A 17,123-nucleotide genomic window follows, 5' to 3' on the forward strand; every position below is an offset into this window, starting at 1 on the left:
ATCCTCCTGTCTCTTCTCAGATGCTGGTATTATCATCATGTGCCACTATTTCCAGTTTATTTGATGTGAGGACTATCATGAAGGGCCTCTTGCAGTTTGATCAAGGTCTGTGATACATTTCCCCCTTACTCGTGAAACTCTCAAGGAAAGGCCAGAAAGCAGTGGAGAATGATGACAGCTTGACTGGAGATGTAGAGAGGGAAGAGAAAATGAAAGTAGTGGGGATTTGTGCACAGCAAAGCAGGCAAATGGTGAAAGCATTTGGATGCCACATTGAAGTAAAGGAAAGAGAAATTTAGTAATAGTTCCATTGAATTCTGCATTAAAAACCTTTCTAGAGTATTATGAATTATTAGAAAGGTAATTAATATTATAGTTATTGACCTTAAGGGCTAAAGCTTTATCTACAGAGATTAAAAAATAACAATTATTTGTTCATAGATCTATTATCATTCATTTATAATGGTGCCTGATATTTGGTTGCCATGCAAACATGGAATAATGGTAACTTCGAATAAGGGAATAATACATATATGGATTAAAACCTCATTTAGTTTTTAATGTTCATATATTTGCAATCAAACAGTTTATCTGAAATAACAACAAAGGAAATCTTAAATTAATTCAAAAAATAAATACTTCTGAAAAGTAAGCATTTTGTGTTTTCCTGTATTTGTGAGTATGTGTGATATGCATGTGTGTAGCAAGTGTGTGGTGATGCATGTGCACATGGGTAAGCAAACATGTGGAGACCCAAGGTAGATATCAGAAATAATTTGGGATCTCTCTCGACCTTGTTCATTGAGGCAGGACCTTTCCCAGCACTCACTGATATGACTAATTGATAGCCAGCTTGCTTATCTATGTTTTTCAAGGCTGGAATTAAAGACAGGCTGCCATACTCATTCGGCATTTATGTGTATGGGCTAAGGAGCCAAACTCTGATCCTCACACTTGTTGGACAAGTACTTAACCACTGAGCAATCACCCAGCAAACATTAAACAAAAATCAGTGAATAAACTTTTTTCTTATCCAGTATTCAACTATTCTTTGTAAATAAAACACAGTCTCAGCTAAGCAGTGGTGGTGTGTGCCTTTAATCCCAGAACTCAGGAGGCAGAGGCTGGTGGATCTCAATAAGTTCAAGGCCAGCCTGGTCTCCAGACAGAGTTCCAGGACAGCCAGGGCTACAAAAAGAAACCCTGTTTCCCAAAATGAAAACAAAAACAAACAAATGAAAAAACCACAATAAGTTATGAGCAAGTTTTGTAATTGTAAAACTAAGAGAAAGAAATACATGGTTAGGGAACAGAGGAAATTAATTGTTGGGGTGAATATCTATAGTTCTTTACTTAAAATTGATCAGAAAAGCAGGTAATTTTTGAGACTGCAAGAAGTTTTTCTCTCATAACAAGTATGAGATTTGAGGGGCAAAGTTTCTTTCAGTTTCATCTTTTAAGTTCCAAATACATAACAAAGCCAAACATGTACATACACACAAACACACACACACACACACACACACACACACACACACACACACACACACACACACAAGTGCAGAGCCAAACATACAAGAACAACAAGAAGAATACTAGTAAAGAATACGGTAGAGGAGGAGACACAAGCTCTCTTCCTCCACCCCCAAATAGGTATACAAATACCAACAAATAGGTATACAAATACCAACAAATAGGTATACAAATAATCAGAGCCTCTGGGAGGGATCAAATGCCTTTCTGAGTTCTTGAAATTTATATCCATCTCTCACACACACTTATAGAATGAACAGCATGCAATGTTGTAAAAGAATGCAATCCCACCGTTTGTCACGGTGTGGATGACCTTAGAAGATATTAAGGTAAGCAAAATAAGCCAGATATACCTGCAAAAGGGCTCCAAAATGCTGAACTCATAGAAGCAGACACTAGAACTGGATGTACTCAAAAGGTTAGAGACAGGTGCAGAGTGGATGTTAGAGACAGGAGATATTGGTGAGAGAATATGAAGTTTTGATGAAGGAATGAGTTCTAGGTATCAACTCTTCAGCAGGATGAGCATAGTTGATACTGGCATGTATCTGGGGATTTCTCATTTTTTAGATTTAGTGTCTGTATGTGCATGTCTGCAGGTGCCATGGAGGCCAGAAGAGACCACTGGATCCTCTGTAGTTGGACTTACAGGTGGTTGTGAGCTACCAGTCTCAAGCCTGGAAATTTCTAAGAAAATGGCATCACCACTAATAAAGCTAGATATGTGAATTGATGGCTATTTTAGCTAGCTTAATTTAATCCACAATATATAGCATTTCTACAGTGTGTACATTTACCAAAGTATTGTATAAATACATTTAAGTTTATTGAATTAAAACTATAAAAGTATAATTTACAAGTATTTTAGAAGAAAAGTTAATATTTAAGGTGTTTAATTAATACCTTATTAATTTTTAAATTAATATTAATCTGGAAACATGATAAACATGTACAAAATTGTCATACTGAAGTCCATCACTTGTAACACAAATAATGTCATGAATAAATCTAACTCAAAAATAAAATTTAAAATTATATAAAATAAAATATGGAGCTAAAAAACTTTAAATATAAAATGAAAAAATCAATAATTTGAGTGTATCAAATAGGATATCCTATAAGAGAATAAAATGCTAAAGATTTCAAAGACAGTGACCAAAATTAGTATCCATAATGCATGAACACTTATATAAATAAACAGTATATACATAAATAATATGATATGAAAGGAGCAAATTATCTCAACAGAGAATTCTTGAGAGAGCACAAACAACAAATGTGATGAAAAGATGTCAGTTTGCAAATCCTGTTTATTTAGCAGAATAGAAAAATAAAATATTTACAATTGTGTTCATCCAGTACCTGAAACACAAATCACAGAATGTATTAAAAGTAGTTATACATTGTTACAACTATTAAAGCACTTTGTTGTCTAAGTGCAAAGTTCATGACTTTTAAACTCCAAAATCCCACTTCTAATGTTTTGTCTTTTCAAAAATCATGACAATCACAAGACTGCACGATCTAAAGCAACATTTATAATACAGTACAAATTAAAAGTTCTTAAAATCAGCCAAGTGGTGTTGGCACACACCTTTAATCCCAGCACTCGGGAGGCAGAGGCAGGTGGATCTCTGTGAGTTCGAGGCCAGCCTGGTCTGCAAAGTGAGTTTCAGGACAGCCAGCGCTGTTACACAGAGAATACCTTGTCTTGAAAAACCAAGAATCCAAATAAAACTAAATTCTTATACTCATCTGTAGGTAGAAAGTTGAAAAGTTAAAGCAGATGCTGGGGAGATGGCTCTGCAGAGTAAAGTACTTGCCATGCATCATGAGGAACTGAGTTCAAATTCCAGAACCTACAGAAACGCTCTTGCAATGAGGTGGAAATTAAAATTATGTTTAAATAAATTTTTCATATTTAAATATGAAATTTAAAATTATATTAAAATAAAATATGGAGATAATTTAACTATATTTTAAAAGAAGCTCCCAGACCAACTGGACTGCCACATGCAGCTGTGAACAAAGAGAAACCTGTCTAAAATAAGATGGAAGGTTAAGGCCAGCAATGGAGATTGACCTCTGACTTCCATATCATGGTACATGTTTATCTATACCTTCAAACACACAAACCATATGCACATGTTACATGCATTCACAGGGTAGAAAAAGTCAATGTAGAACCACATGATGGAGTACAATTAAAATGTTGGATAAAAAGGCAGTGGCTTTTGACAAACATGTATATTATCTCCATGATCTTTTTTAATGACATACCCTGCTAAGAACTGTGGGAAGATGAGCTCACTATGCATCCTTGTCAATTTTAATGTGTGTTTAACGATGTGTTAGGTATGTATCTGTGTAGACTAATAGAGAGATGTCTGAAAAGACGTTCAAGGCCTGAGAGCCAAGGCCATTTCAGGTAAGGGCAACGACGGGTTGAGTAAAAGTAGCATGCATTGTATGTCTACAGTCACTATCCTGTAGAAAACCTAAGTGCTATATTTTAATCAAAAACTGAGAGCCTTAAAAGTGAACAAATAGAACTTGTTTATTTGAAAGGAGACACCTATAAAACCTCTGACATTAAAGACATAGTTTAATGGGAGATGGGATTTCTGTTTGTGACAATGTCTCTTTTGGTACCAACGAAGGTGTACATACCAGTGACCAAAATTTCATGTTCTAGCAGTCTCTGAGTAATTCTGTATAATACACAATTTATCAAAATTATGAGAGCTTTCTTTATTCCTTTTCTTTCTTACTAGGAATAATGGGTACCTTCTTGGGAGATCAGAAGTTATTCTTTGAATTCAGTGACTTAATACTGTGAGTTAACTGGATAAGCTAATGCCAAAAACTGGATGTTAGATAACGTCTGTGTGTCAGGTTTGTCGATCAGTGGTGAATACAGTCTATTTACATAGAAAGTGTGAGGAGAAGAATTGATTGGACTAGATACAATGCCAAGAACTCTGAGATATAGAGTGCTAGATAGACTCTTGCCAAAGTATTAACTTCTGGAATTTTGTATTTCAGAGTACAGTTAAAATTAATTTAAGTTCAGACTAAGTTTCTACTGTAAACAAATCGTTATTTTAGAACATGCTTCTACAGAAACAGAACTTGAAAGGATTTTAATAAATAGCTGATTAGTGAAATGGTTTCAGGAAGTATAAGGAAGTGATGTGTATCTAATACAGGATTTGAGAGAGAGAGAGTGTTTGGAAGGACAGGCCCGTGGTTTTGGGCAGCAGACTCAAACTCATCATTAACGGAGAATAAGAAAATGGAGCACATGTGTTTTTTAATTATGTTAAGTGTGTGTGTGTGTGTGTGTGTGTGTGTGTGTGTGTGTGTGTGACATGCCTGTACCACAGCATCTTTCTTTACCAAGGTAAGAGAATCACATGTGGGAATCAGTGCTATTCTCTCCCATGTGGGTCCAGGGATTGAATGCAGCTTGTTAGGCTTGGTGGAAAGCACCTTTACCCACTGAGCCATATCACGTTCCCAGAGTTTGGCTTATTAACCACACAAGTGGAAAGTATTGTCCACACAGGTGGAGATGTGGGTTGTGCTGTTGGATATCAAGGCATGAGCAAGAGGGGAGGTTTCCAAAAGAGAAGTCCTTTCTGCTTAAGGCAGCATCAGAGGAGAGGAATGATGGAGCAAAACTGTACAGGGGGGCTGAAAATTAGAAGCAAGTGTGTCAGAGAGATTTTCAGAAATCGCAGTACACTGGGTGAATGTGGAGGTCTCCCTGTGATAATATTTAACCCTTACACCCTAGAAGGTATTATTATGCCCGTTTGCTGGGATTTACATATGGGGAAACTGAGACCTAAAAGTTAAGGCACATACTCAGCTCACCTTGCTAGAGGTTCTAACTTGAACCCAGGCAGCTGTGATTCACGCATGCTGCTGAATGCTGATGTCTGGACATGCCTACGGCCCTCTTGAAATGTTATTGTAACAACCCTTGGGAGACCTGCACAAGATGGAGCTGTTGACTTTCCACCAGAGACTAGGGTAGAGCTCCTGGGGCTTGAATCTCACTGGGGATATACGTGCAGTTGACAGCTTCTGGGAGAGAGAATTCTCATTTCCTTTAGTCGTGTGGCCACCCATAAGTTGCCCGTGCTTTGGAAGCAACCTCAGTTGAACTTATTAGCTCACCAAACTGCGTGTAGCTGGACACAGTTCTTTGTTTCTCTCCTTGGTGACGTATTGGGGTGAATAGACACTTGTTCATGTATCCCCAGAAAAAGTGCACTGAACAATGTCCCTGAACTCCACATCAGCACACCATCTCACTCCACAATAGTTCTTTCTTTTTTTGTCCTCTGCTTCCCTCATAAGTCTGTACTTGCAATTAACTAGACCTAACATCATGCTGTGGGAAGGCTTTTGTGGGTCACCTCGCCCTACCCACTATGTTCACTTCCCACTGTGGTGGAGGAAATAAAGAAGACAATTTGCCCTGTAACTCAGTTGTTACATGTCAGTCCCATCATCACCCAATAAAGAGACCTCAGAGTTAAACTATTCAAGTGTCTAATTGCATACTTGCAAAAGACACTAAAAATAGCTCCTACTTCATAGGCTTTTATGGTTAAATCAGCTAATTGATATGAAGCAATTAGAACTCTGTTCACACCTATTAATACTGTTACTTCTTTATAAAACCATTTGAGATACAATTAATACACTGTAAAAGTCACTTTTTAATACATATAATTTAGTGGTCATTAGCATAGTCATGAAATAATTCAACTGTCACCAATGTCACATTTTCATACCCTCAAAATAAATTGCATGCCATTAATGGTCATTATCTACTTTCTGGTCCTCTGGGTCCCTGGCAACAGCCACCAACTCTCCTGTCTCTATGGGTTTTTCTGGTCTAAATGTTCCATGTATTGGTGTGATGCATTGCATGGTCTTTTGAGTCTGGCTTTATGTGCCACATTTTCAAGATTTATCTGTACGCATGTCTCAGAATGCATTTTTTATTAAAGCTAAATAACATGTGATGTGTTGGGTATTCATCTATATGTGTATGTTTATCAATTAATGGTCAGTTTTTACCTCCATTTTAATTGGTACAAATAATCCTTTTAAAATTATCCAGTACTTGGACTTGGGAAATGGTTCAACCCATAAAATTCTTGTCGTACAGGTATAAGGACCTGATCTAAGTTCCCAAGTCTCTACATAAAAGCTAGGTATGGGGGGGGGGCTAGAGGGAGAGCTCCTGTGTTAGGAGTGCTTGTTCTTGCAGGGTACCGTTGTTCAGTTCTCAGCACCCACATGGAGGTTCACAACCATCTGTTGTTCTAGTTTCAAGGGAACCAACACCTTCTTCCAGCTGTGGGCACCCGGCATACAAATGGTACATGTTTCATACATACAGGCAAAAATCTGATACATGAAAAATAAAATAAATAAAACCAATAAAAAATAGCTCATCATGACAGTGAGTGCCTGTAAGCCTAGAGCTGAGGAGGCAGAGACAGGGACATCTCTAGAGCTTGCTGTCCATCTTGACTGGCAAAATCAGTGAGCTCCAGGGTTAGTGAGGGACCTTGTCCCAAACCATAAAGTGAAAAGCAGTTGCAGGAGATACCCAGTATGGACTTGTGGCCTCCATATGTATGCACACATATGTACATGCACTTACATGTACACCATGTACAGATAAACATATCTATGCACCCAAACAATATAAGTTCCATGTCCCAATATATTTTCACTTCTATTCAGCGTATCTCTAGGGATGAAGTAGCTGAGTGATAAGGTAATTTTATGAAATTTCTGAGGCATCATAAAATGGTTACTGTAGTAACTCCAGCACACCCCACTGCTATTAACAATGTTTGTGACTATAGTTTCTTCACATACCTACCAATACTTATCACATTTTTAAATTTTTTAACCACTGTAGATGTTCTAAATTAATATTTCACTGAAGTTTTGATTCTCATTTCCTTAATTGTTGATGAAGTTGAAAATATTTCAATGTTTACTAATCAGTTTTACATCTTCTTTGAAGAAATGTTTTATTCAAATTAATCATCAAAATCTTAGGAAGATAATTTATCTTCTACCTCTTCCTGTTTGCTGTTGGCAAATGTTTATCTTCAATCTGGGATGTATTTTCACATACTTGGTAGTTTGTTTTTGAGCACACTCTAGAAATGTTTTCTCAATTATTTTTGTCTCCTTTTTCCTCTTCTTGATTGTGCTTGGTGTAGAGCCTAAGAAATACCATGAAAGTTTGCTTCTGGGGTTTTTTTCTAAGAAGAGATTTATAATTTTCTTTTCATTCATAAGTATTAAATTAGAGTTATATTTATTTTATTTATTTTTGTGTCTGTATGTGAGCCGTGGTAGTGTGTATGAGTATATGTGTGTATGTGTGTGTGAGAGAGAGTGTGCACAGTTGTGTGTAATGGTATGTGCATGCCACTCTGTACACCTACACTTCAGAAGACAATCTCAAGTGTCAGTCTTCATGTCCACCATGTTTGAGATAGGATAACTTTCTGTTTGCCACTATGATCCACATTCAGCCTGGCTGGGTCCTGAACTTCTGAAGGTTCTTCTGTCTCTACTTCTCATCTTGTTGTAGGAGCACTGAGATGATGGAGTTGAACCACTGTCTTGCTTTTATATGGGTTCTGAGGATCCAAACTCAGGCAGTCAGGTGTCCGCAGTATGTAATTTTACCTGCCTAACCAACTAGTTAATTTTAGTATATAGAATGAAATAAGGCTCCAATTACACGATTTTCAAGAAAATATTCTATTTTCCAGTGTCACTTGTTCAGAAAGACCGTTTTCCTTTTGAATTATCCTAAAATCCTTTGTATTTCTCACTTTACCCATTAAAAAGACAAGACACTTAGAAAAGCAGTTAAGAGAGAAAGGGTTTAATATGGGTCACAGGATGAGGACACAGCCCATCTTTGTGGTAAAGTCACAGTGGCAGAAGTATGAGACAACTGTTCACATGCCATCCACAGTTACAAGCAGAGAAGGAGAATGCTGGTGCTCAGCTCACCATTTTTACTCCGTTCAGGACCCCAGTCCATAGGATGACATTCCCCATATGTAAGACCCTCTTTCTAGCTCAAGTAATCTCATCTAGAAACACTCTCATAGACATGATATGGGTTTGTTTCCATAGTGTGTCTAAATCCTTTTAAGTTAACAGTTAACATTAGCCGTCACATCCTTGTTAACAAAAGCATCAACTGTAAAGACAAGGATTTATTTCTCAGCTCATGCGGATATGTTGCAGGTCTCCTTGACTATCCCTACAGTACTATCACACAGACTTGGTTACAATAGTCATGCAGAATAGTTTGAAATCCATAAATTGAATCTCCAGGTACAGTTCTTCAAGACTGCTGGATGTTTTGGATCCTTTGTACATTCTTCTGAACTTTGGGATCAGCATATCAAACTCAATGAGAAAATGCACTTAGAATTTCAGTAGGATACATTGAACCAATAGAACATCTAAAGACAAGATTCTAGTCTGTGGTCATAAATGCCTCTTCATTTGTTTAGGTATAATTTAATTTCTCTCAGAAAATCTGCCCCTTAGCTAAATTTACTCCTATTTTCTTCATCTAGTGTTGTGATGGTTGGAATTTTTCAGTGAATTCACTTACAGATTTTACATTGACAAAGAAAATAAAATTTGTTTTGTGCCTAGGTACCATGGTCTGCATTCTTATTAAATCAGTTTACTAGACTTAAAATTCTAAATGTGTGTTTTTCACAGTATAGTTTATATAATATTATGTCATTTTAAGATAAAGGTAAGTTTCCTTCTTTTTTTCAAATAGATTTTTTTTTTCATTTGGGACACTAAGTTATCAGTAAAATGTTAAGTCAAGCTACCAACAAAACAGTTGTATTGCCCCTTCCCTTACAGAAAAATCTATCCATGTTTCATACTTGAGTGTGATGTTACCAATGGGGCTATTTACATTCCCTGTATCTAATTGAAGAAGTTGTTTTCTATTGATAGTTGACAAGTATCCTAGTCACACTGGGGTTCCATAACAAAATTCTGTAGAGTGTCTACCCATTTTCAATAATAAAGATTTAGGAATTTACTCTCTTCTTGAGCCCTCCTTCAGGGAGCTGGTATGGGCAGGTTCTGGAAGAATCTATCTTCCTGCCTTGTAAATGACTGTCTTCTTGCTGTGTTCCTACTTGATCTTTTCCTTCTGTGTTCACTCGGAAAGAGAGAAGGGGGACTGGAGGATATTCCTCCTATCTCTATTCCTTATTATTATTATTATTCCTTCAGAATAAGATCCACACTCTTAACTCATTGAATCTTAATTGCATTTATAAAAACCCAATCTTCATATACAGTCAAATCTCATTGTTAAAATCTTGGCTTAGGGATTACAGAAAGATATATTTCAGTCCATAGCATCAAGTGTGGTGATTTTTATAAAAGAATACTACATGTATCAAAGGCCTTTACCTGTAATGACACACTCTTATTGGTTTCTTCTTTGGTGAACACTGCATTTATTTATTCTCACACGTCAAACTGTTCCTAAAATAAACCCTTCTTTGTGATGGTGCAGACTGTGTTTGAAATGTTGCTAGAATCATTTTGCTAATATTTTATGGGGGTGTGCATTTATATTCATGGGAATTGTTGATGGATACCTGTAGGTGTCTTATAAGGTCTCTTGGTTTCAAAGCCAGGACATTAGTACCTGGGAGAAACAATTGGCCAATATCCTCTACTTGTGTGTTCTAAGGCTTGATGCAGCATTGTCGTAGTTAGGGTTTCTATTTCCATTGCTGTGAAGAGATACCATGACCATAGCAACTCTTATAAAGGAATAACATTCAATTGGGGTGGTTCATTTTCATTATGGTGAGACATGGTGGTGTGCAGACAGACATGATGCTGGAGAAGTAGTTGAGAGTCCTACATCTTGTCTTCCAGGCAACAGGAAAAGGTCTGTCTTACTGGGCATAGCTTGAACATATATAAGACCTCAAAGCTTGCCTTCACAGTGACACACTTCCTCCAAGACCATACCTACTCCAACAACGCCACTTCTCCTAATAGTGAAACTCCCTTTGGGGGCCATTTTTTTCTATCTACTGCAAGCATACATATTAATTCTATTTTGTGTACTCAGTAAATGGAAGCTACTGAACCTCTAACCTTGTAAAGTTCTGCGGGGAGTTTCCTGCTTATTAATTTAACCTCTTTGTTTGTTATAGGTATGTTCAGATCATAATATCTCTGGACTCAGTTCCATTAATTTGTATCTGTCTGAGAATGTGTTCAATTATCTAAGGTGTGAATTTCTTGGCATGAAATTGTCAATATGACTTCCTTAGGTGTTTTGCTTCTTGTGCAATGCAAATAGTATGGTTTTCTTTTTGGTTCCTTATTTTGCTAAATGACCCTTGTGTGTTTCTAAATAACTAAAATTTTGTAAATTTTGGTAGTGTTTCAGAGAACTCACTGTAACTTTTGGTGGTTTTTCTGTCTATCTACTCTTCTCTTTATTTCAGTGATTTTAACTGTATTCTGCATTATTTATTTCTGCTCACTTTGAGTTTTCTTCATTTTTCTACTTCTAACTTTTTAATTTAAAATTTTGTCAATTGATTTTTCTTCTATCAGTTTATTTGACACTGTGTGGCCCAAGATGACATCAAGCTCATGATCATCCTCCTCCAACTTTCAACAACTTAATATTTAATGTTCTGTAGTTAAGAAGAAAGACCAGGGCATGGTAGGATGAAATGTAATTCCACCCCTTAAAAAGGGACAGTTCTTTACAAAAGATACATTTGAGGACCTCCATACCTGTCTGTGTCCTCTAGTGAATGCACGTTGCCAGCTGCTTTGACAGCAGAAGGTGGGCTCTTAGCTCTGATGCAGCTAGAGAGAGGGCAAAGAAAAAAGCAAGCGGCTGCTGGAAAGCATCCTCTGTCCAGGGAGATGACTCCATCATTTAATTCCTGCTGCATTAGCAGGAGGACTTGAGTCTGATGCCCGCAACCCACTTAAAAGCCCTGAATGGTGGTGTGCTTATAATCCCAGTCCTGTGGAGGAAGATTCAGGGAGATGGAGGTGAGGAGGACTTGCTGGCCAACCAAACTAGGCTGTGATGTTAGCTCCACCCCAGTGAGAGACCTTGTCTGAAAGATCAAGATAGATACCAACTCAGGAGGGACACCCGAGTTTCACCTCTGCCTTTACATGTGTGCATGTGCACACCTATATATGCGCACAAATGCATGAGTGAACAGATTGGAGAGGAGGGGAGGGGAGAGGAGGGGAGGGTAGGAAGAGAGGAGGAGGGCAGAGGAGTGGGAGAGGAGGAGGGGGAAGAGGAGGGAGAGGAGAGAGATAGAACTTCCTATTCTTTCTGATCTACTTCCCTTGGGTTTTTAAGCCACTGATGAACCTCTTCAGCCCACAAGGCAGATTCCGCCCACCACATTTTCACTCTTCTCAGGACTGTTAAGGAGAAGCAGAATTTTAAGAGGCTGTTGCTCTGTTTTTATTACTGATTTTACATATCAATTCTGTAGTTACATTTGAACTTGGGTTTTCTAAAATTCTAAAATGTTTCCAAGTATTATTTATATTTAACAGCAAAACCACTAACACTTTAAGTTTAAAATAATCTTGGAGTAACTAACCTCTGCTTCTTAGGCTGCTGAAGCCATAAGACTATTCTTTCAAATAAGAAGTATCGCCCAAGTTCATCAGAGGAAAAATAGGTTACGTAAAACAGGGTAAGAAACAAAACAAAAAAAAAAACTTGTGGATTCCTGTCTATTCCTGCTCCTCCTTAGGAATCCTTGAAAAGCCTCAGTATTAACTCCAGGATTTCAAATGAAACAGTTTGGAAAACCACATAGCAGCTTGCTAAGGGGAAGGCTCAAAGGGATGGGAGAAGAGGTGATTTCCCAGCATCCACTTGAGAAGACAACAGGAATCTCCACTGTTACAATGTATTATCTAATTAAATTTCAATGCATTATGATTGTAGATGTGCATTGTTTTCTTTATCAGGCAATACTATTCATAATTTCCTCTATCCTGAAGGATTGAGGAATTGCCGGAGTCAGTTCTTTCTTTCCACCATGTGGATTCTAGGGAACAATTCAAGTACTCAAACTCAATGAAATCAACTTTACCCACTGAGCTGTCTTGCTGGCCCTATATCAGGGACTTTTATAATATGACAGGAACAGGGAACGCTCCTACAACTTTGAACCATGCATGTGTGTGTGTGTGTGAGGGGGGTACTGGTGTATGTGTGTTGGTGTGTGCATGATGCATGCATGTGTGTGCACATGTACTTTCTAGTTTATTCACTTATGTGTGCATGCCTGTGGAGCCCAGCCAGAGGCAGACATTGGGATGCCATTTTGTAACTTATTTTTTGAAAGAGGATTTCTCACTAAAATTGAAGCTAGCCATTGCAGCTGGACTGTCTGGCCATTGATCTCTAGGTTACTCTTGTTGCTTCCCTCTCTCTCCAAATCTGGGTTGACTAGTCTAACATGGATTCTGGGGTTCCTGTCCTTGTGCAGCAAGCACTTTGCCCATCAAACTGTCACCTAAGCCCCCAAGACATTTAAACAACAAATGCAGAGGAAAATGCCCACATCTTTGAGCAGTTTTCAAGCAATTCCTACTGCTTAAAATTTACAACACGCGCAAGTAGGTATCATTGATTAAAGAAGAAACATATTCTATATTCCTGGTTTATGACAAAGAGTCTTACTGAAATTTTTGAAATCATTTTGTTGAAAGCCAGCTTGATGGGCACCATGAGTGAGTATCACTGATTTTTAACAGATGACTTAATATGACTCTCAATCTTTTATTTCATTAATTTTTCCAACAATAATGTAAGATGTGTGAGTACTACTGTAAACCCAAAGATTCTTCAATTCATCTTCATTTTACTTTGACATAACTCTGATTCATCTGAAATATTTCATTCATGGTATTTAAGAAATATCTTCTAATCAAGTCATTAACTTTAACCCCAAATTTTAGCCCCAAATGAGGAAATAAAGAAATCTGTCCATTTCCAATCTCTGCTGCTTTGTGAGACTTTAGCATTTCTTGTGCTTATCAAGTCCATTTTCTGGATGATTACTGAGTAATCATTCTAAATCAGTCTGATGGAGAGAAAGGAAGCTGGTGACTAGAGAGTCATCTGTTATATACATACATTTCTCCCGTGATTTTTTGGAATATTAAAAATAGAACTGGAAGCCAGCTCTAGTGACATGGCTGTAATCACAGCACTTGAGATGAAAGTAAAAACATCAGAAGTTCAAGGCTACCCACAGCTATGCAGCAAGTGTGAGGAAAGACCTGTATTAAAAACAAAAGAGAGTAGAAAACAATTCTTGCTGCAAAAGGCCAAGAATCTAGGTTTGGATCCTTGGAATTCCTGTAAAAATCAGGCACAGGTGGCACACGTCTGAAAGCCCAGAAGTGTATGGAGTCAAGCAGCCAAGACAGGCAGAGCCTGAAGCTCACTGATTAGCCATCCAATCAAAATTGATGAGCTCCAGATTCAGAGAGAAACTCTGACTCAAAACATGAAGGTAGAAATTGATCAAGAAAAGACTCATTATCTACTTCTGACCTCCACATACACACACACACATACACACACACACACACACACACACACACACACACACACACACACACACCTGTATGAACCATGCGGACACACCTATGTTAGCAAGTACAAAAACTGTGTAACTCAATACACGCTCCACAAGCACCCCCATGGCCCCCACAAACAACAAGAAGAAAATATAGCTCACCCCCCCCCCCCCGTGTCATTGCAATCCTTGACTTCATCAGGCATAGTTGGTGACTTTCTCTTCTGTATCTCATAGACCTGGGGAAAATACTTTCAAATGTTTGTGTAAAGGTCATTTGTAGTTAAGTTTCATCCAGAACACACTTCTCAAACAGTATCTCCAAGTTTCCTAAACCATCTCAATTCCCCGTAAAAACAGAATTTCTGAGGTTGGGGAGATAGCCTAGTAGGTAAAGTACTTAGCTTACAAATATGAAGACCTGAGTTTGAACCCCAGAACCCATAGGAAAAAACACCTGGTTGAACTGGTGGTACTTTTAATGCCAGTACTAGGGAGGTACAGAGAGGTGGATTCTCAGAGCCACCCAGCCTTACTGGATCAGGGTGTATCAAACACCCAAAGAAACCCTATCTCAAAGAGTAAAGTGGCTGTCTCCTGATATGTAACATCAAACTATTCTCTTGCCTTTACTTGCACACATACATAAATGCATGCACATTCACAAACATATACACACATTCACACATGTTTGCACATACACACAAACACACATAGAGAAGGACAGAGAGAGATAGATACCCACACATAGATATAGATGCATACATGCATACATATAATTTAAAATAAAAAGTAAATCTTTAATTAAAGAAAATCAGACAATGAAAATGAAAGTGAAAGCTTCCAGAGAACCTGTTTGGCACCAAAATCAAGAATGGGAGTCTGGTGCATGGGAAACATCATACTTAGGCAGTCAGAGTGTTATGATGGGTGTGAGTCTCCTGACATAGAAGCTTGGAGCCAAACTCAAGTCCTCTGAAGAGCAATGCACAATCTTGATTGAAGCAGTGGTTTTTAATGAAAAACACAAGTTCTGATGAATGGCCAGAGAACTTGTTAGGACACATTTTCCAGGCCTTTGCAGGTGCACCTCTATATGCATATGCCAGTGCACATTTACATGCATACATTTGCAGACCAGAGGAAAACTTCAACCCTTGCCCCTTAGATGCCATCCATTTTGTTTTATTAGACAGAATTTCTTTGACCTACAATTTGCCAAGCAGGCTAGACTGCCCAGTAGACCCCAAGATGCTGCCTCTACCTCCATCTAATATATATTGCTGGCAACAGAGTAATTTTTAACAGAAAGTGATGTTTTCGTTCTCATGGGCCATATAATAAAATTGCTTCCCCATCATAGTTGATCTCTTTCACATTTTGTATTGAAACTGCAAAGCCACACTTGTTTTAGCCTTTGTTCTTGATTAAACTGTGTCCACAATCAGGACTAGCCATTCAATCATTTCTCAGTCCTGTTTTTATCTTAGATTAATCACATCAGAATTTCTTCTTAAATAGGTTAAAAAGTGGCATAGCATATTAGTTGGTTTGTAAAGGGAACAGACACACTTTAGGAATGAGGTGTATTGGAATAAAGGGCCTCAGGACAATGATCAAACCTTGAGGTGAAAAAGCACCAAAAGGGAAAAAATTTAATATATTAATATAATATCAGGAACTGCCTAACAGAGTCTTAAAGGAAATGGGAAACTTCCAATACAAACCTGGAAGGGAACTTTATCAATAAGGATTGTTTGAGAGTTGAAGAGAGAAATGTCATGTGCAGGATGCCAAGGGGATTCCTAGAGAGGTGCCTTCAGAAAAATCTCTTGAACAAAGGGAAATATCTGCCTTTTATTGCCTTTCCGGGGCTGGTGGGAAACTTTAAACTATGTGATTTAGTCTGAGATAGTATACAAAAAAAAAAAAAAGCTTGGAGGAGAGAGGGATATGGTAGCATTTTGAATTAGGATCTGTGAAAACCATGATACATGCCCCCATCCATCACAGCCCCAACAGCCAGTCAGGAGGTAAGACTCCTGAAGCCAGGCCACTCCACCACCCCTGCCACCCATTGAACGCTGTAACCTACAAGTCCCACCCCACCCCCCAAACAAATGGAACTCATCTTCCTCCTCCCAGCCAACCATCCCACCTGGCATCAGCGGTCCCCAGAGGCACAGGTTCCACCTGCACTGATTGGAGGAAGAAGTGAGTGACTGGTTTCCCAGCTGGACAGCCCTGCTCTTTAGGCCCTAGGCTCCAGGAAATATCCCATGTCCCTCCACTGCCCATTGAAGCCCCAGCAGCCAGTCAGCAGGCCAACCACCCCCCACTGCATCAGAGACCCCTGGATGCATAGGCACCATCTGTACCAATCAACACCTGTACTGTAACTACCCCAACCCAGATGGGTAGACTGCAGAATACATTGAACAACATAAAAAGCAATAAGGCACCACCAGAATATTGTGGTTCTATAGCAGGAAGACCTGAACATCCTAATGAAGATAAAGCAGGAGAAAACGACCTTAAAAATAACTTTATGAAGATGATCAAGGTCTTTAAAGAGGACATAAAAAATTCCCTTAAAGAAATCAAAGAAAACAGTCTGATGGTGGTGATGATGCATGCCTTTAATCCTGGCACTCAGGAGGCAGAGGCAGACAGATCTCTGTGAGTTCAAGGTAAACCTCGTCTTCAAAGCAAGTTCCAGGACAGTCAGCATACACAGAGAAACCCTGTTAGAAAAACCAAAAAAAAAAAAAAAGGAAAAAGAAAAGAAAAAATAAATCAAGGAAAAGACAAAAAAAAAATCCCTTAAAGAAAGCCAAGAAAAAGCAATCAAGCAGGCAAAGTAAACAGTTCAAGTAT

Source organism: Peromyscus californicus, unplaced genomic scaffold, assembly GCF_007827085.1.
Source record: "Peromyscus californicus insignis strain IS unplaced genomic scaffold, ASM782708v3 Scaffold_14__1_contigs__length_90479793_seg_2, whole genome shotgun sequence".
NCBI lineage: Eukaryota > Metazoa > Chordata > Mammalia > Rodentia > Cricetidae > Peromyscus > Peromyscus californicus.